Genomic DNA, 11,798 nt, shown 5'->3' on the forward strand with positions numbered 1-11,798 from the left:
TTCCTTAGCATTAGTGCAGGACACCCTCTCTTTTGGTTGCCTCAAGTTATGAATTTGAGGATGTTGGTGAGGTTCTCCTTGTTCTTCATTCTCCAACTCTCCCAAGTATTCATCCAAAGGATTTATAGAGAGAACCTCCTGCACACAATCAAAAATCAATCTATCAATTTCATCAATGAAGTAAAGTGTGTCATCATGATCTAAAGAATATTTCATGGCAGCCGGCAAAGTGTACACCACTTCCTCTTCTCCAACTCTTAACGTTAACTTTCCTTCTTTCAAGTCAATCAAGGCACCCGAGGTGCTGAGGAATGGTCGGCCAAGAATCAGTGGTATCTCCACATCTTCATCTATGTCCATGATGACAAAATCCACGGGAAAAACAAATTTGTCCACTCGGACAATTACATCTTCAACAATCCCACGAGGTTTTCTTGTTGATCGATCCGCCAATTGTAAGGTCATCCTCGTGGGCCTCAACTCATCCAAGCCAAGTTTCAAATATATGGTGTAGGGCATGATGTTTATGCTAGCCCCCGAATCCGCTAGAGCATTTTCTTGGATTCCACCTTCAAGCATGCACGGGATATTGAAGCTTCCCGGATCTTTCAACTTTTGTGGGAGCTTCTTTTCTAGGATGGCCGAGCAATTCCCCGTAAGCGCAACCGTGCCCTCTTCCTCCAACTTTCACTTGTTCGTAAGGAGCTCTTTTAAAAACTTGGCATATTTTGGCATTTGATTCAACACTTCAACTATCGGGATGTTCAAATGGAGTTGTTTGAAGATGTTCATGAATTTTTTGAAGTGAACATCCTCCTTCTCATGCTTCAATCTGGTTGGATAAGGGATTGGAGGTTTATACTCGGATGATTTTGTTGGTCCTTGTTGTTGGAACTTGTCATTTCTTCCCTGATTTTTGTCTTCACTGTTTTCTTCAACTAGCTTGGGGTCTTCCCCGGAGGCTACCCCACTTTTCTTGACACTTGGGTCAACCTCGACCCTTGTCTCCACTTGCCTCCCGCTTCTAAGAGCAATGGCCTTTAAGTGCTCCCTTGGATTGTCTTCCGTGTTGCTTGGAAGACAACCTAGAGGACGTTCAGAGTGTGCCTTCGTGAGTTCCCCCACTCGATGCTCAAGAGATTTCACAGAAGCTTGGAGGTTTCTCAAAACAGAACCTATCTCACTGAACTGTTCGGCGTGCTGAGTGAGTTGAGCATTCACCTTGCCAAATTGTGCATCCATGCTACTAGTTAGACTATTGAACCTGTCATTGGTACTGAGCATGAACTTAGCAAGGACCTCTTCAGTAGAAAACTTCCTCTCAAAGGCTGGTTGTTGAAATTGAGATCCTTGAGATGGTGTACCTCTTTGTTGTTGTTGGCCTTGGTTCCATGAAAAATTTGGGTGGTTCTTCCACCCTGGATTGTAAGTTGAGCTATACGGGTTCCCTTGATTTCATTGCCCTCCAATGTAGTCAACATTCTCAATGGACGCAACTGAGGAGCTAGCAATTAGACATTGGGCTGCATCATGCCCACCACCACAAGTGCTACAATTCATCACTGATTCTGACCTCGAACTACTACTCATAAGAAGATCAAGCTTTTGAGTCAACACATCAACCTTCGCGGCCAAGGCATCATTGCTACTAACTTCACAAAGCCCAACAGTCTTTTGTGTAGATTCTCTTGAGGCCCATTGTGATTCATTGCTTGCCATAGACTCAAGTAATTGCTCGGTGTCATGGGGATACTTGTTGCTAAGGGAACCACCCGTTGCGACATCAATGAGTTGGCGAGTAGCATAATTTAGCCCATTGTAAATGATTTGTACTCGCATCCATGAGGCAAAACCATGGTGGGGGGACCTTCTAAGGAGATCCTTGAATCTCTCATAGGCTTCAAACAATGTTTCGGACTCCCCTTATTTAAAGGCTGAAATTTCTTGCCTCAACTTCGCCGCTTTGTGACAAGATCCCCTTGCTTATATCCCACAAGTGCACTGGTTTGTCGAAGTAATAATCCCGGATGACCGGGGTCCAATCCACAGGGAATAGGGAGTAAAGACACTTAATTCGATTCTTAGCTATGTGGAGTATCAACAATGATAAATGTGGAATTAATTCAATTCTCAGAAATTAAAAGCAACAAGTAAGAGAGTAAAAGTAAGGAGGAGACAAGGTAATCGATAAAGATGGGGTACTCGGATGATGCTTCACCTAGGATAATCGCTTCAAGTGCAAGAACTCTCTATTATGCTTCCTAATCAATGCAATGGTGAGTCGTGGAATTTTCTTACACACATAGTCCCAAATCTAAGGTCAACTATGCCTAACTCTATACATGTCCCGGAGGAGAAATCGATCAATCTCAACATCTCGCACTTGCATAGAGTTGCAATGAGCTCTAGGGATTCCAAGTGATAAATCTCTTCCTAGATTTAGACCTAACGCTTTGGTCTAGGCGGAAGGTCAATAGCCACAATTAAGCCCTAGATACTAAGATCACCTCAACGCTTCACTCCATTACACGCGCAACTAGGCCCCAGCGGAGGTTCATCCCTTAGACCATTTACACTATTATGGCCGCAAAGAACTCGAGGAACGGAGATAGAATCTATCACGTCGGAGGGGAAAGGTGATGCTCCTGTACCTCTCGACTCACCCTCTCAACCCTCTCCAACCTAGCTTTGTCTAACGCTCGTGGTGTGTCACTCACTCACAAGGTTACCAACAAGAACTCTCAACCCTAGTGTCACTCTAGGGGAAATGTTTATACAATCAAGCATTCAAGGTTGGAACTCACAATAAACATCAATTTATTGAAATTATAATAAAGAAGTTCAAAGAAACGAATACATCCTAGGGTTCACAATCACCCAAGTACCCACTAGGGGGTTTAGCTCTACATGGAGCTAAGTACAATCAAAGAAATAGAATGTAAAAGCAACGAATCTATAAAGAAACCCCCTCGATAGTCGTGTCGATGGTCTTGTGGAAAGTACTCTACTCGTCGTCCAAGGATTCCTTCGTCCGTTATAGGATACGCCTCGATCGAAGCTCCCCTACCAACCTTCTTCCTAATGGAATCACGATGTCAGAGCCATAGAACCTCTCCAAAATCTTGGCCAATACCCCTCGAAACACTAGCCGAAGCCCTCTCGCAAATTAGGGAAAAGATGGAGAAAAGAATACCAAAATTAGGGCTGAAGCGGCTTTAACTAGGGCTGGAATCGGGCAACTCCACGGGCGTGGATGGTACACGCGCCCGTGCGGAATTTCCACATGGGCGTGGATAATTTCCACACGCCCGTGTGGATTCTCTGTTTCTCTGATTTCTCGGCCGACTGTGAACAGTGTTGCTATAGTATTTGTTACAATATTGCTACAGTGCTCTGCTGCAGTCTTCGACCTGAATAACTTCCCAATTCCATACTTTCATCGGGGTAACGCAAACGGGCACACGTTCACGTCGTGAATCACTTGCTTGTTCAATGATATATATGTCGGTGGGGTTCTTGTTCTTGTATGCATAACATGGAATGCTCGAGTGTGACTGCCTTTGTGCCCCTCCAAATGGATGTACTCACTCGAATGCGAGGAGGTTGGCACACATTCTAGCATCTCACACCTGTCCTATGTCTTCGCGTTTGAACCTTAGCAAGATCTCCTCCAAAATAGGTGCATTATGATCCACATTGGCCTATTTCCTTCATACTTAGCCTCACAGCCCTACGGGAAAGGTGGTCATGTGCATCTTCATTTGCTAGACCATTGAATTGAACCGAGTTCTGGACCATGCCGATTGTACTCGCTTTAATTTCAAAGTTGTTGGATGCCACGGTTGGTGCTTGAACACTAAACTCATCTCCTGTGAATTTGGGTCTTTCTTATTGGGATAGAGTGCGTCGCTCTTCCGCCATGATTGAAGACTCTCTATCCTCAATTTCAATGTTCTCGTACCCGATCCTTCACCAACCTCTCTCAATCTCCGATGCAAAGTTCTTTCAATTTCACTATCCGGTGTAATCAATGTCGATGGATTTGAGCGTGTCATCCACAGTAGCTTGCAAAACCGATAAAGATGATAGAAAGTTAAGATTAAAGGAAAAGAAAAATAACAATAAAAAAAATTGAGTAAAGAATGAAATGGCTAGAGTAATAATCTAAAAGTTTCCTAGAATTCCTTAAAGTTCCACGGCAACGATGCCAAAATCTTGATTGCTTCCCCGCAAGTGTTCGGGATCGCCATGTAATACCTCATGTGAAGACACGAGGATCGTATTCCACGGGGCTAAGGATCTCCTATTACTCTTTCTTGAGCTATTATCTAGCCTAAGATCTCAAGCGATGGATTTTACTCTACTAAATGTAATTAAAGCTAAAACGATATTTGCCAATAAATTAGAGAGAACAAGCAATGAGCAAGCAAGATAATCAATGAAATGCAAAGGCCTATGGATGTGGATCCCCTTGAGGGGTTATCATGCAACATGGATGATGATCTAAAGATGCAAGGGTAAAATGGACCATGAGATTCCGAGATTAGAACAACCCCAATTTTCTGCGATTGAACCCTAATCCCATACTAACATAGATAGGAATTTCTCCCAAATCCATATTCCTACGATTGCATTAAGTACGAGGAAATCTCACTTAGGAGTAAACCTACACTTCTTCGGATTAAACCTACATGGAGGGCTACCAAACACCCGATTTCTTGGCATGTTGATACAAATATCCCCTTCTAATCCATTCATGATCTAATACATGCGAGCAAGTCACATCTACATGCATCACTCATAAAAGAGCTACGGATTTCTCCTTAGTGTAGCACTTAGCATGAAAACAATGGATTAAATCTCAAAATTACCCAAAATGGAATTAACAAGTTATCATCCAACATACATGATAAAACCCCCAAGGTTCACCAACACCCGGTGGCCTTTGGGGTCTAGTGTGTCATCATCCCACAACAAGCAATACAAACAAGCAAAACATGAAACAAAAGCATAAATGACACTCCCTAGATGAAATGGTGGAGGAGGAGGTGAAGAATATGCCGAATGATGCTTTTCCCGCAAAAGGAGTGCCCAATGATGCTTCCTCTAGCCGCGGGTCTCCTTCCTTCAAATCGTGGTAGATCTCCCCTTGAATGAAGTTGCCTTCTTGCCTTGAGAGTCTTGGACCTTGGGCTTGGATGATCTTCTAGCTTCCTTGCCTTTCTTCTCCTTCCCAAGGTCACCACAAGCCTCTCAAGTGTCTCCCAAAATATGTCCAGCAAAAAGTCTAGCCAAAAGTCCCTTTTCTGCCCTAAAAGTCAGTATATATACCCCCCGAGTCATACGGGTCGTATGGGGGTCGTATAGCACTCAAAAACCCTAGATTCGTGTTCCATACGGGGTGCATACGGCCTCCAAATGGCCATGTATACTGGGTAGTATGGAAATCTGGGCAGACAATCCGAATCATTCCGCTGCTACAGTGCATACAGCCCCATACTGGGTAGTATGAAATTCCTGTTTTCTTCTTTTTTCGCCCAAATGATATCTTCTTGTTCTCCATGGCTTCCTTATGCCCTACAAAGCAAATAGTAGACAATTAAGCGCAAAACGGGCATCAAACCTCACAAAATACATGCAAAGTGAATACGATATATATACATGAAAACACCTACATTTAGACACTTATCAAGCATCAAGTAACTGTCTTGTGCTTGGAATCAACCCATTATAGAAAGTTTGAATGATCATCCACTCGGGGAACCCATGTTAAGGACATTTCCACTGGAGCTCCTTGAACCTGTCCCATGTCTCAAAAAGTGACTCCAATTCCATTTGCACAAAAGATGATATTTCATTCCTAAGCTTCACAGATTTTTTGGGAGGTAAATATCAAGCAAGGAAAGCTTTTACCATCTCCTCCCAAGTAGTGATCTATGCTCTAGGTAATGAATGTAGCCATTGCTTTGCTCTTCCTTTCAAGGAAAATGGGAAGGCTGTCAACTTGATAGCATCATCCGTAACACCATTAATCTTGAGCATGTCGTACACTTCCAAGAAGTTCTCAATTTGATCGTTTGGATCTTCATCGGCCAAACCATTCAACTGTGCTGATTGCTATAACATCTGGATGAAGCCTGGCTTGATGTCAAAATTATGAGCCATGATCGCTGTCTGCACAATACTTCCTATGGATACGATACCTACTCACCTTGGATTTTATTACTTTGATAAACCCGTACACTTGCGTGACAAACGCAAGGGGCGTTGTCAGAGGGATTGATAGTTGTGTGAATAATATTAATATGAAAAGGAATAAACAAAACAAGAATGGGAGACGCTATTAAAAATGAGAGGAAAGGCATCGATAGAAAGTGTGACGCCTAGACATTGCTCCCCCTAGGACTATTGCTTCAAGTGTAAAACCAACTATTATGTCTACTAATTGATACTTAATGAGTTATGGAAATCCTAACATACACGGTCTCAAACCTAAGGTCTACCATGACTAACCCTACACTATACCCCGGAGGAGAAATCGCTCAGTCTCAACACCTCACATTATGCAAAGTTGCTTAAAGCTCTAGGAACTCCAAGTGATTAACTCTATTCCCTAACATATATCTAACACTTTGGTCCAGGCGAAAGACCCCTAGTCATAATTAAGCCCAAGATACTAAGGATTACTTTAACTGTTCACTCTATTGCTTGTGTAACTAAGCCCTAGCGGAGTTCGTCTCTTATCACTTCACTCTATTGTGACAGCGAAGAACTCTTCAAATGTGGAGGTTGGATAAATCACATTGGATGGTAAATGAGACATTCTGCTATCTCTCGACTTACCCTCTCGATCCTCTCCAATCTTGCTTTATCTAATCCTCATGGTGTGTCACACACTCATAAGGATTACCAATGTTGGTTATCAACCCTAGTGGCAGTCTTAGAGAAAATTGATTCAACAAGCATTCAAGATTATATCTCAATTAAAGACATCAATTAAATAAACAAAATAGAAAGGTAAAAAAAATAATATCATCTTTGGGTTTACAAGTCCAAATACCCACTAGGGGTTTAGCTCTCCGTGGAGCAAGATATAACCAATAATGAAATCGGAAGTAAAAACATGCAATCCATAAGTAAAACCCCCTTGGTATTCATGTTAATGGTTTTGTGGAGTGGCCGCGTCTTCTCCAAAGGTTCCCTCGTCATGCCTAGGACACACCTCACCGAATCGATGACGAGGAAAGCTCCCCCAATAACTCTCTTCCAAAGGAACGCAGTATTGAAAGACATAGAACCACTCCAAAAGCCTTGCCAAAGCCTCTCTAAACCCTAGCTGCGAGCGCCTCTAAAGATAGAGAAAAGATGAGAAAAAGATAGGGAAAAAGATCCTGAAAAAGGGCTGAAATTGTGACTTAAATAGGGCTTGAATCGGGCATCCACACATTCTTGTGGAAATTCCATACGCTATTGTGAATCAGCAGGAATTAATTTTCTGAGACTTGTGAATAGTAACTACTACAGTAACTTTGCTTCAGTAGTTTTCTACAGTACCTACTATAGTACTTAATAAACACATAAATGTACATATTTTATATGTAATAATCTTGTATTATGTGTGTGTATCTTAATGAATTGATGCCCGTTCAAGTATAAATTGGTTATTTCAATGTTGCAGATCTTAAATGGGTCGAACGAAGCACAAAAATACAAATCGGACGAATTCGACACCAAAAACGACATTTTTAGGGTATTGGCACTGTAGCGAAAATACTGTAGCAAAAACAATGTAGCCGAGTACTGTAGCACAGACACCTTTTCTGGGCAAAATGGCAGTGAGCTTCATGGGCTCCATGCGCCCGCATGGAGCCCGTATTTACCTAACGAGGTATATATTGGACTGAATTTCTAAGCCAAAGGAGGATGTTTTTTGGAGAAAGCTTTTTGGGCAGTTTTTGGAGCTGACTTCCACCAGTTCAGAGGAGGCAAGATTGTACGTTTTGGAGAAGGGAAATCAAAGGGAGAAGTTTGGTTTGGCTAGATCTTCATCGATCTCTTCCTCGGAAGCTTGTAGACGGCGAGGGAAGCCGCCCCGATCGCGGCGTCCGTGGAAGCTTTCCACCTAACTTGGCTTGTCATCTCACTTCTATTGTTTGAGGGAGTTTTCTTATGCTATTTGTAGTTGTTTTCATGGACCTATTATTTGTATTTGTTTGCATGGACGAGTAGACCCCAAGGACACCGGATGGCGGTGAACCTTAGGGTGAACTTGTGTATTTGGATGATCTAATTTTGTCTATTGAAATTGTTGTGTGTTTGAGATTCACTCTTGGTGCATTTGATGTGTTGCTTACATGTGAACTCTATAAACCAACTCCTATGTTGTACTTGTGATCGACACGGAGTGTGAGCACCCGCAAGCGCACGGGGTCATCGAGTAATAAACTACTCCCGCACGCACGAGTGGGTCATATTCCCAAGGGGCCTGAGGAGCTACTTTAGTCACTTATTACCTGTTGTTTAGCTCACCAATTCAAATTCAAGAGAAAAGAAGAAAAGAAAGCAAAGTAAAAAGTAAGAGAAATTCTTAAGAAATATGATACGATCAAAACACGGGAGAAGCTCAAGTTTGGAAAACGGTCACGGATGCGGATCCCCAAGGGGGTTACTTAAGTGAGTACGAAATTGAGTAGTTAAGCACGTGGCTAGTTGGACCGAGAAAACCAAAACTTAGGTTAACCGGATGGTCACGGCAATTGACCCCTAACCCAGTGTAAGTGTTGAGTACAAAATTTCTTCCGCCCAACTTCTCACACGGTTGCAAGGAGAAAGATGGTTTTCACAAGTTAGGATAGAAACACATGTAGTTTTCTATCCTAGGAATGGAGGGGTACAAATACCCGATGGTCATGGCGTACTTATACAATAATCCCTTCCTAGTTTGGTGAAGTCTAGCACTAAAGCAATGGTCATGCTACAAAATGCTACCAAGAAATTGATACATCACTCAATCAAATGTACCAAAACAATCGAGAACACCAAACAAGAATCACAATAAGGCAAACATGCATAAACTACTCAAATAAACCAAAACATCACAAGTTCACCCCCAAGGTTCACCTACATCCGGCGACCTAGGGGTTTAGTTGTTCATGTTCAACAAAGAAACCAAATAATCCATACAAACAACTAAAATAAACATGAGAAACACTCCCTCAAATGGTGAAGGCCGAATGACACTTGAATCCCAGGAGAAAACCTTCTGAAGACGCCACTTGCATGGGTAGCTTCCCATTGTCTTCAACCTCCAAGAAATGTAGCCCTAGAAGAAGATCCTACTAATTCTTGCTGTCTCCGCCGAGAAATGCTTGAATTTCTTCCCTTTTTGCCCTCCTCAAGCTCGGGTTCAAGGTGGGGTGGAAGTGCTTCCCTAACCCCAGCCGTTTCTTGCCCAAAGAAGATGATGATCCCCGAAAGGAAGCTTCCCAAAAAGAAGCCCTCAAAACCTTTTGAACCCTCAGGTCCCGATAGGTAAATGTGTCAATATACCGTCCATATGCCGACCCCTCGGGATTTCCAGTTTTCTGCCGAGAAGCCCGTGATGACCTACAGTAACTACTATAGTGAAACTACTATAGTAATTCCGCCCAGAAACGGCGGTTTGATACTGAATTCAACCCCAATCGCGTCGCCTGAGTTCCCTAGGTTTCTATTAGGCCTGAAATGCAAAAATAACACAATTTAGACCAAAAGGGCATCGGTTCAACAAATGAATGTAACGAATAATATCAAACAAATACATGCAAAATATGCACTTTTAGATGTTTATCAACTTGTTAGCATGACCATCGCCCTTGTACTAGACACACCAAGTTTGGAACGGATTCATGTACGAATACGCCGTGACTATCGGGTATTTTGTAGCTCTCCAACATTAGGGCCAGACCAAGTTGTGTTTCAGCTCTAATTAGAGATTTCGCCCTTGTTAATGCAATCGTATGAGGATTTGATAGGAAGAAATTCTGTATCAATACTTATACCGAATTAGGGGTCAATTGCCGTGACCATCGAGTCGATCTAATTTAGGAAATCTCTACGTCCAAACCTTCAATTGCATGACATTCTTAGCATCCTGTACAGTTCAGTAGCCCTTAGGGAATCCGCATCCATGACCATTTCATTCCCCTAATTTTATACCCTTGCCTTGTTTTAGACTCCACTTGTTGTTCTTTCATTTTAATTAATAGATTAGAGAACCCCTTCGAATCTTTTGGCTAGATAATACGCGAAGAGGAAGTAAGGGTAGATCCTTGGGCCCAGGGAATAAGACCCTCTCGTGCTCACATGAGAGGTATTACTTGACGACTCTGTGCTCTTACGGATCGTGCACTAGTACACCACCAAAATACTCCCTAATACACACTTTTCATCCAGGCCACATGAATGGGGACACATTCATGTTGTATATTGTGTTGCTTCTTCAACAAAATCATATTTGATGATAATCTTGCAAGCTTTGTATAAGTCCGAACACATGAGTGTGACTGCCTTTGTGCCCTTAGACCTTGCATGTTCAATTGAGCACAACGAAGGTTGGCACACACTCACGTGTCTTTGAGCACAACTTGTGTCTTCATGTTTGTTCCCTCCAAGATTTCAGCAACAACGTGCATTCACGATCTACTTTGGCTTCTTTCTTCCATACTTGTCTCCACAATCCTACATGCACAAAATTAACACATATACACATGTATGAGTGATAAAATTTGAGAAAAGTAATGCTCATTATAAGAAAAAAAATACTTCGTATTACTAATACACAAGCACTTATCAAACTCCCCCAAACTTAATATTTTTCTTGTCCTAAAAAAAAATAAAACATAGAAGCATAGAAGAAGAAAATATTGAAAGTGCTCAGCCTTAGCTTCACCAAAAGTATGCAAAAGAAGCATTCTACAAGTAAGGAAAATTTCAACACCAAATTCAAAAAAATCAATGCTCTAGCTAAAATCTCAAATAAAAAAGGACAACCAATCCGAAATCATGTAAGTGTGTGGAAACTCACTCAAGTCAACCCAATGTATACTACTCAAAATTCTAAGTATAAGGGACTTATTTATTTACAGAACAAAACAAAACAAAGAGATAGTAGTAGCTTTACACATCCTCTAAGATAGCCCTTTCCGAAGCAGCCGCTAAGGTGGCTTTCACACTTCTGAGGTGGTAGCTCTTTCTACCCGGGTAGTATCTTTCACTTATCCCATGAAATAGCTCTTTCTCTCATCAGGGCATAACTAGCATCCGACTTATGAGACCAGCTTCATACTTCATAGGCGGTAGCTCTTTCCACCCCAAATGCGCAACCAAAACAAATAGAATTTTTTTAGCAAAAATTAACACAAGAAACAAAACTAACTAGTCCCTTAAACAATGAACTCGAGTTTCCAAAAAGGTTTACAGAGCGAGTAGTGCGACAAGTGTCAATCGGGCAAAAATTCCTAAAATTTCAAGTAAAAGCTAAAGCATGAGAACATTAAATGTTAAAAAGTCTCCTAAACTTAAGAATACAACCATTGCAACTAAGGTGAACTTCCATTAGCTACGTGAGTATTTTTAATCAAAACTTATGTAAAGAACATGTGTAGTGTGAACTACCGCCCACACTTAAGATGAACATTGCCCTCAATGTACGCATGCAAGCATAATAAAAAGTATAACGATAAAAAACATACATAGAAGTGGGCAATAGAAATAATACTCCCATGAACTCCTAATGGTATGTTTGATGGAGCTATATT

General features: G+C 41.7%; 1 non-coding gene across 1 annotated transcript; it reads left to right on the forward strand.

The window, feature by feature from the left end:
- Positions 1–5,761: 5,761 nt before the first annotated feature.
- LOC120252186 lies at positions 5,762–5,868 on the forward strand. The gene has a single exon (XR_005533729.1). It is a non-coding gene; the product is annotated as a small nucleolar RNA R71 (small nucleolar RNA).
- Positions 5,869–11,798: the final 5,930 nt, after the last annotated feature.

The sequence above is a fragment of the Dioscorea cayenensis genome, chromosome 20 (genome assembly GCF_009730915.1).
Source record: "Dioscorea cayenensis subsp. rotundata cultivar TDr96_F1 chromosome 20, TDr96_F1_v2_PseudoChromosome.rev07_lg8_w22 25.fasta, whole genome shotgun sequence".
Lineage (NCBI taxonomy): Eukaryota > Viridiplantae > Streptophyta > Magnoliopsida > Dioscoreales > Dioscoreaceae > Dioscorea > Dioscorea cayenensis.